Source organism: Penaeus chinensis, chromosome 8 (genome assembly GCF_019202785.1).
Source record: "Penaeus chinensis breed Huanghai No. 1 chromosome 8, ASM1920278v2, whole genome shotgun sequence".
Classification (NCBI taxonomy): domain Eukaryota; kingdom Metazoa; phylum Arthropoda; class Malacostraca; order Decapoda; family Penaeidae; genus Penaeus; species Penaeus chinensis.
The window spans coordinates 23,748,900-23,758,899 of record NC_061826.1 but is presented as its reverse complement, the minus strand read 5'-3'; the positions used below and the strand labels follow the sequence as shown (position 1 = coordinate 23,758,899).

Genomic DNA, 10,000 nt, shown 5'->3' with positions numbered 1-10,000 from the left:
CCCTTCATCTGGTTCTTGAACATCCAGCGTTGGGATTTGTGTCTGGCAGAGGTGGGAACAGTCAAAAATTCAACTATTAATGTAACTGAAAATTATTCTGATTTTAAAAGTTTTAATTCGTATTGAGTTTAAAGTGACACAAAAACTTTGTGACTTTTTTTTTTTTTACTCAGTTTTAAATATTTCCAGACATGAATTGAGATCAATTTCATTTATACTGGTTGTCAGGCAAATGCATCCCCATCTTTTGGAAACTACAATACTCACTGGACAAGGAAAGGGAAAATGTGTTCATTCCAAGAATTCCACTGATTCCAGAAACCATGCCATTGAATCCAAGAGACTCCAGTTTCCAGTCAAAGTTAGCTTTGCAATCTCCATTAACAAGACTCGAGGGCAATCACTGAAAATTGTCAGACTTCGCCTTATACAGCATTGCTTTCCCCGTTGTCAGCTCTACTTGGGATGCTCTAGAGATGATCACACCAAACAGAAATAAACAAGAATGTTGTTTACCATGCTGCTATGATCTCCAGATGGCAGGATACCAATATTTTTTTTCATTATCATGGCTAAGCTGGACCTGAAGTCGCTTTAGCTTTGGGCCGGAGGTCGAACTAGTCCTCCGCATGGTGCGGCTTTTAAGTTAGGACTTAAAGTATATATCTTTGTATATATGTATATATCTGTGTGTGTGCATATATATATAGAAAGAAATAGATATATAAGTATGTATATACCTTATGTGTGTGAGTGTATGTGTGTGAGTGTGTGTATGTATTTATACATATATATATATATTATACATATGTATGTGTGTATACTTATATACACATATATGTTTATATGTATACGTATATACATATAGGTGTGTGTAGTTATACATTTATATGCACACAAAAATATATATCCCAATGCCGACGGGCATGACGTGTACATGTATGCCATGCCCACTGTGAGTTACTTGCTTAATTGTTTTTACACATAGATGGCTACACTTGTACTAAGCCACCAATGAGCCAATTACGAGTACTGCCTGTCTCGCCCGTTTACCCTTTTCTTGGATTCACGAAAATGTTTTACGTTATCTTATTTTGCTGTTACTAATGTTTATAACGTTATAGTAATTATAATGTTTATAATAAAAAATAACACCAATGATATTCAAGATACATTTTTTCCGCCAATTCAAATCAGGTAAGGTCACAAGGTCTACTAATTGACTATTTTGTGGCTAAGCAGTAGCAGAGCCATCTGTGTGCAGAGACATTTCACAAAAAATGTAAAAAATGAGCACAGCACTTACCACATTTTTTATTCATTTTCCCCGGCGGCATTGGGATATATAGATGTGTAAATATATGTGTGAATGTATATGTGTGTGTGTGTGTGTGTGTGTTGTGTGCAAATATAACATATACATAATACACACCAAAGGTTTTATGAACTAACATCAGAAATTTTCACTTCTGCGATGATACAGGACAGCAATAACCAAGGTCTTTGGTGAGTGTATTTGAGATAAACAACGTCATATTGTTGGTTGCAAATTTTTTTTATTGTATCCGTTACTACTGAACAGTTATTTTGGCCACATGGGGAAACATTTATTGACTCTTTAAAGAGAATTTGCAGTAGTTTCCCAATGAGTCTTTTGAAAGCTGACTGCCCGATGTTGAATTACCAGCTTACTGGTGTCCCTTCCACCCGACGAATTAGACTGGTCCGGGTTGGGAGCAAGATAAACTTATCCTGCCTGCAACCTGGTGGATGTGCAAAGCAAAGTCCACAACAGATACTGGGACCTGTGGCCCACCACTTTTGCTTGGGGGGGATGCTGGGGAGGCTCCTCTGCTGGTGTTGCCATTCTAGAAATTTTCCTGCTAGATCTAGCAGGAAGATTATGAAAGTTTACTCTATATTTTTTGATTTCTGGAATGCATGTAGTGATTGGAAATTACATTGGTTCCTTTGCATAGGATTCGAACAGTACTGAAGTCGAGAAGGTCGAAGGCCACTGCTTAATATCCTGGAGTCTCCTCTTTACACCACCTGCATAACATCTGAAGTTCAGTGGGCAAGACCACTTGTCCAGCTGATGACTGTACCTATGAAACCGATGTTAGGACAGTGACCCGGAAATCTGGGACCGATAATTAAGGCTACGCAGACACTTGACTTAGCTTCCTGAGGATGATCCCACCCCTTAGGCTGTCTTTTCTAGACAGTTCTAGTTGGAGGCTTGGGCAAATCAGTCAACCTATCTTGAGGAAGTCAGGACCCGTGGTTTGCTAGAAGTGTTGGTTGAATAACTGATGTTGCAAGGAAGGCACATCTATTACATTTCTCAAACGAAAGTAAAATTTTCTTCCCCGTTATCGCTCTCCAATATAAGCTGGTTAATCAATGATTAATTTTCTTTAATCCTTCAGAAGAACCTGTTCAGACATGGGAATCGTCATTTGGCAGCATCCAATATGAAGGCCATCATAATCTTATCATTACTGCACGCATCATTGAAATCTTGTAAGTATAGAACTGGGAGATACTTTTTATTACTTATCGATATATGTTATATATTGAATTGTAGACACTTACATATTACTTATCTAGAGTATGTTTTCTAGTTTTAAAGGTATTAAATTGCCCCCTGTGAGGTTTGAACTCACGACCCCTGGTTTACGAGACCAGTGCTCTACCACTGAGCTAAGGAGGCACAGGAGTATAAGTGTGTGTGTGTGAAAATATATATACATATATATATGCATGTATATATATTTTCATATATATACATACATGTATATAAGTATATATATATGAAAATATATATATAATATATATACATACATATGTATATATATATATATACATATATATATATATATATATATATATATATATTTACCAACACACACACATATATATTCATATATATTCATATATATTCATAAATGTATATATATATATTTATATATATATATATATCTATATCAACCTATCAATCAATCTATCTGTCTATCTATATATATGTATGTAGATGTGTGTGTGTATTAATAGAAAGATAGATATTGATAGATAGATTTATGAATACACACACACACACACACACACACACACACACACATGAATATATTATATATACAGTATATTCATATATATAATATATATATATTATATATCTATATCTATATCTATATATATTTTCATATATATATGTATATATATTCATATATATAATATATATATTATATATCTATATCTATATCTATATATATTTATATATATATATGTATATATATTCATATATATACATGTATTCACACGTACACACACATACACATGCATAATATATATATATATATATATATATGTATATATATAAAGATATATATATATATATATATATATATATATATATATTGCATGAGTTCTGCAGTAACGTCAGTGGCTCCAGGTATTTGATTATCACTATGCAAAGCTCATAACTACTTGGAATAATGGGATTTGTTCTGTCTTGTCGATAACTCACGATATTATCTATGGTACTACAGCTGTTGACCAAGATTGATAAGCCTCCTTAGCTCAGGGGCAGAGCACTGGTCTTGTAAACCAGGGGTCGAGAGTTCGATTCTCTCAGGGGGCAATGCTTGTGTACCTATGAGAATTGGGTATACAGTCAATGTCAAGAAAAGGCATATAGATTTTAAGGTGCCACGTAAACCATTTGAAATCAATTTTAGAGGTTGTACCACTGAAGTTAAATAAGGTCGAAAATTACCATCTATATATCAAAGTTCTCAAAAGAACAGCTTAAATTGATTATTTTATCTTTATGCTCATATATAATGCATTATTGTTTTCATTCTAAAGGACAAATCTTATTAGTATCTACCCAAGCATAAAAAATGGATGAAACATCTTATGATTCTCACAATGAATCAAATAAAAGCAGTACCGTATATTCACTAACCCATTCACCCCGGATGTATGTTCTGTCCTCTGTAGTTTTTTGTGAATTTTGTTACATACAGATGGCTCCACATGTGCTCAGCCGGCAAGGAGTCTATCAGTAGGCCCTAGTTACCGATCCGGATTTCCCCATTCCTTGAATTGGCCGGAAGACTAATACCATTGCTATCGATACTGCTGTTATTGTTATTGATCTTATGATTATTAATTTGTCATTAAAATATTTTAGACAATGAAATGATTCAAAAGACCCTTTCTTAAAGTGAAAGAAAAGGGTGAACAGGTGAGATAGGTAGTTCCTAATAACTGGCTATTTGGTGATTAAGAACTTGTAGAGCCATCTATGTGTAAATACAATAAATAAACGTGAGTTACGGTGGGCATGGCATGTAATTTTGCCACATGGGGCGAATGGGTTAGAATGCACAATTGCCTAATCTTCGAAATCCGTAATTTTTGAGTTTTCTGCATAAATCATCAGTTTTACGAAAATGCGGTTAGACTAAAACATTGCACATTGCTTTCACACTCTGTACATTTGTCATAAAAATGTGTTACTTTATTGTAGAATAAATATTGATAGATATGTAAATCACAGTTACATGTAAATAAATGCCAAATATGTATTTGAAGAATTTGAAAGAAATATTTTTATGGATTCTCCACTGAAGTCAGCTGTGTTACATATAGAGGTTATTAATTATTAAATATTTGCCCCCTGAGAGAATCGAACTCTCGACCCCTGGTTTACAAGACCAGTGCTCTGCCCCTGAGCTAAGGAGGCTTCTGGATCAAGAGAAATAGTTGATGGTCATTGAACTTACACCCCTTAGAAAAATCGGAATCATACCATCAGCTTACAGAACGTGCTGTCTGTGAGGCACCTCTGCATATGAATAGGTGAGCAAGCAGCACACTCACACACACACACACACACACACACACACACACACACACACACACACACACACACACACACACACACACAGCACACCTATCTGTTTGTAAAATAATCGTCCATTTCGATAATGACCAGTTGAATAATATATGTTGTGCAAGGAGTGAAACACGAAATTAATCTAAATATTAGATTATTTTTTTCTTGCACAGCAGCAACTTCCTGATGAACATATTTTGGATTGCATTGAAGTCTCCTGGTGTGCCTGAAGACTATTCGTCAGTAGCATTTCTCTAATGCAGAAACCTAACTTGATCGCCGGTGTGAGGTGACAAGTATCGGGAGTCTAATCTGAAGTTGCCATTTAAATCCTCAGGAAATTAAGTCAATGTTGCCATTTTGTAGAATTACATTAGGTGTGAAAAATAGATAAGATAATGGTATCTAACAACCAAAAGTGGAAAATCGAGCCACAACCATACATAAATCGCAAAATAATGAAGCTGAAAACAATTAAAACATCAGCACGTTCAGAGAAATGATCTGACTGTCGGTAAACCTATTTCGGTCGTTTGGGATGCTACGGGATGGATTGGCCCAGTTGGTCAAGGGGTCTGCAAGATGTCGCTGCATATGTTATATATTCACGACACAATCTCTCACTCTCTCTCCCAGTCAGTCTATCTAAGTCTAATAAACATAAAGACATACGCATTTGTGTACATAATGTGTATGCACATAACACACATTTACTAATAAAAAGATGTTCATAGTATACGTAGTATTTACTCGTAAATATCGGCCAATCTAATTTGCAGCTGTTTGTCTCTATGCAAACATAGGTTCTTGGTGAGGTGTACCTCCAAAGTTTGGGGCTTCAGACTACTTCACATTAGGGATCCCTAAAGTTGGTTATCCCTAGACCGAAGAGGCTCTATCTGCAGTAAAGTCTGATTGGACAATTTATGCATGCATAGGTTCTCGTGTGCATATAGATTTTTTTTTTTTATAGGGATTAGAACAAGGATTCCAAACATTTTATGTGTGTATGGGGGGGGGGGGGGGGTTGTCACTTAAAAACAAATGCTTGGTGGCAGCATTTAGGTTAGATAGCCTATTCTATAATGTTTTACCATGAATTTCATATCAACTTCATATACTGCCCCCTGTGAGGTTTGAACTCACGACCCCTGGTTTACGAGACCAGTGCTCTACCACTGAGCTAAGGAGGCTGACATTTAAATGGCAATCAGAGTAAATCATAAATCTAGCTGACATAATGGGATCTGTCGCAAAGAGCCTACTCGGAGCGCAGACCGAGACGGCATCAAGAACTGTTCGGGCGGAGGTGAAGACAGATGGTAATACTCGATTCTTACCGTATATACTAGGAACATAATAAAATAAAATCGGCAAGGAAGTACAGTGAAAGAGATGGGGAATTCTGTAATATACTATACTAATCATTTCGGTAATACTATAGCTAAAATAGGCGATTCAGGGCAATAATGTTAATTATGAAGATAACAATCATAATCAGGAACGGCAATGAATGATGACTAGAAATGCAGTGGATAAGACTAACCACAAATACATTTAAAATAAAACTTTCTTCCCTAGGACTATCATAGTAAAATGTTGCATGTGCAGTTGCATGTTTCTGAGAACATTAAGAAATTAAACATGAACTTGTTTTACTTTCAGTACTTTGTGGTAATTTCCTTGTTTTTCGACTCTATTAGTTGAAGGTATGTAAATACTGTAACAGAACTTTCATTAACGGTGATGATAGTTTGGATGAGAAAGATGGCGATTATTGTGATGAAGTACGTCGCTAGAAATCGGACATTTCCCATATCAGTACCTAGAGAGGCGAGGGTCGCCAATATACAACTTTATATTACAGCTTGACCATAAAATAATTTCATAACTTACAAGTTTTCTTACATATCCTATAGCCTCCTTAGCTCAGGGGCAGAGCACTGGTCTTGTAAACCAGGGGTCGAGAGTTCGATTCTCTCAGGGGGCAAACGTTTAGTACGTTGAACCATTCAACTAAGAACTATTCATAATAAGTTTTATATTTGGGGGCAGTAAACATAAGAACGAGGTACGCACAACCGTGAATTTCTGATTCAGCATATGTTCATGTGTTTTCTTTTTTATGTATGTTATCGGCGTGTTTTTACTGAACTGGCTACCGGCACCAAATATGTTATACAATAGATATTGAGAACAAAATACTGACACTTCGGTAATGATGTATATTCATGCATTAATTTGCCTGCATACTTATTTGTTACATTATATTACACAATTCATACTGACAAATGTTTTTTTTGTTATCATTATGCAATATACACTTAATAGTTCTTGTGTTTGGGACTCGATTGCGAAATTCTATCAGCATCACATAAAGTGCGGGATATGACTGGAATATTAACGGTACGAGACTAGCTGTTGAAACTGAGTGCGGGAAAGTAGTCAGACCACGGAAGGCAGTTTATACTTTGGAAGTAGTTTTTATCATAAGAGAGGGAGTATGTTATTTACTAAACGTGAGTCCAAAGTCTATATTATTACAAACATTTTCCCTCATGGAGGTATATCAACTAAAACCCGTAAGAGTAGCCAATTCCTGTAAGCTTTCCACAACTCAGATTTTGAAGAAGCTCTGAGAAAGCGCTCTTTATCGTGGATGTGTTAGGAGATAAACTAAAATGTATAGTAATATTTATATTTACAAAGGGTGATACAGCTGTTGGATCTAGCGGATCTAGGATATTTCAAAAGTTGTTTAACAAGAGAGTGCTGAAATTAGCGGGTGTGAAAGAACTTAATATTTCAGTGGCATTTTATTTGCAGCAAAATCCTAATTAGAGTGTTACCTGAAACATTCGTGTTTCTACATATTATGGCAATCACATCAACGGGGAGGGTGTCACAGAGTGTGAAAACCGCGTCTATGGGAGACGGTGAAATCGTAATGAAGAAATATGTAAAATTATCTGCATTAGTACAGACATTTGGGAGAACACGGAAGGGTTCGTATGTTTGATGGCCCATTGATCAGCAGAAAAAAATGGTCGCAAGTAAGTTGTAAAACAAAAAGGGCCTACATATTCTTTGCTCGTTCTTTCTGTTGTATTCTTCGCTGATTTGGCAGTAAGTTGATTACGTTATAAATCCTTATGGCAAACATCGAGTAGATTGCTAACCGAACCTGTAAAATCCGCTGCTGATGCTAAAGTTAGTTATACATATTCGTATACTATATTTTACGGTTTGGGGCATATTATAGATGATGTATCAAAAGTAGGAGCGCTATAATGTGACAACTGAAAAATAAAAGTTACTTGTTTGAATAAAAATCTTCCAGTGTGGATGAACCAAGAACTTTATATTTGATCTTATAATTTATGATCATTAGAATGATAATAACATCATTTTTATTGCTACCATCACTATCATGGCATTCTTTCTATAAATTATTAATAAATCATAAAGACTTCACTGATCATATTATATAGTGTTACTTAATATCACAATCGTCAATTTTATACTAACCGTCGTTACTGCCACCCCTGTTAATATCGTGTGTGAGTTTCTCCTTTCGCTGTTTTCTTGTGTCACGATATCATTGTTGCATAAAATACCCTTTTAAAGTATATTAACCATTACTAATGGTATTCTAAGAAAAACAATCCTCAAACGATGATTTCTTAAGTTTATGAAGTACACATTTTCACCTCGGCCTAACTTTCACTTGTAGATTATAACAAACACACATGTTATTTCCACGGTTATTTACACCTTCATAATTATTTATAAATTTTCGCAAAATTGGCAGATGGACGACCAATCGCGTTTGCCCCCTGAGAGAATCGAACTCTCGACCCCTGGTTTACAAGACCAGTGCTCTGCCCCTGAGCTAAGGAGGCTTCTGAAGGTACCTAGGGTAGAACTGAAAGGAGTAGAGAAGGATACTATTCCCAGGACATGATGAATAGGTCTTTGAGCTCGTAAATAGTTATCATTGAAAGCAGAGGTGTTTACTAAATAAAATAAGCGAAAGGAATGCCTAGTTAGACGAAATGCTTAGGAAAATGAAGAAAAAAAATCATATGGCTAGAGACAAAACGTTTATTTAAATCACTAAGTTTAAGAAGTGTAAGTTTCTGACATGCCGGGAAAGTTGATTTCCTCAACACTCTCGCGGTCTCTTCATCCTCTACCAAAGGTAACCACAGAATACTGTTTTAAAAAATCAGTTGTAGAGGAAACTCTCTTTATACATATATATATATATATATATATATATATATATATGTATATATGTATATATGTATAAAGGATTACAGTCATCATTAACTTTCGTTTTGATATATCTACATTTTTTACAGGGCTGATACCATTAAATGAAAGTGGCAACTACACTAGCCACACAACACATCTGAAAAAGAAACTTCATATATACTGTATATTTCGTTTAATTCAGATTTCCATTATTTGAGACCCTCCATTGTACAGTGCATATGAACGCTGACTTGTGTTTATACACACACACATGCACACACACACACACACACACATATATATATGTGTGTGTGTGTGTACATATATATATTCATACATATATTTAATATATATACACATGTGTGTGTGTATATATATATGATTATGTATATATGAATATATATATGTATGTATATATGTATATATATATATATATATATATATATATATATATATATTAAATGTATATATATAGGTATATATATATAATATATATATATATATATATATGTGTGTGTGTGTGTCTGTGTGTGTGTGTGTGTGTGTGTGTGTGTGTGTGTGCATATATATATTCGTACATATATTTAATATATATATATACACATGTGTGTGTGTTTGTGTATATATATATATATATATATATATATGTATATATATATGAATATGTATATATGTATGTATGTATGTATGTATATATGTATATATATATATATATATATATATTAAATGTATATATAGGTATATATAATATATATATGTATATATATATGTATATATATATGTATATATATATATATATATATATGTAATTGCGCGTGCTCACGTGCGTGTATGTGT

At 34.5% G+C, this 10,000-nt stretch overlaps 6 non-coding genes across 6 annotated transcripts; 2 read left to right on the top strand and 4 right to left on the bottom strand.

The window, feature by feature from the left end:
* Nucleotides 1–2,644: 2,644 nt before the first annotated feature.
* Trnat-cgu lies at nt 2,645–2,716 on the bottom strand. Its single transcript has one exon. It is a non-coding gene; the product is annotated as a tRNA-Thr (tRNA).
* An 855-nt stretch (nt 2,717–3,571) lies between these two features.
* Nucleotides 3,572–3,643, top strand: Trnat-ugu. The gene has a single exon. It is a non-coding gene; the product is annotated as a tRNA-Thr (tRNA).
* A 1,038-nt stretch (nt 3,644–4,681) lies between these two features.
* On the bottom strand, nt 4,682–4,753 carry Trnat-ugu. Its single transcript has one exon. It is a non-coding gene; the product is annotated as a tRNA-Thr (tRNA).
* Nucleotides 4,754–6,027: 1,274 nt separating this feature from the next.
* Nucleotides 6,028–6,099, bottom strand: Trnat-cgu. Its single transcript has one exon. It is a non-coding gene; the product is annotated as a tRNA-Thr (tRNA).
* Nucleotides 6,100–6,824: 725 nt separating this feature from the next.
* On the top strand, nt 6,825–6,896 carry Trnat-ugu. Its single transcript has one exon. It is a non-coding gene; the product is annotated as a tRNA-Thr (tRNA).
* Nucleotides 6,897–8,736: 1,840 nt separating this feature from the next.
* On the bottom strand, nt 8,737–8,808 carry Trnat-ugu. Its single transcript has one exon. It is a non-coding gene; the product is annotated as a tRNA-Thr (tRNA).
* Nucleotides 8,809–10,000: the final 1,192 nt, after the last annotated feature.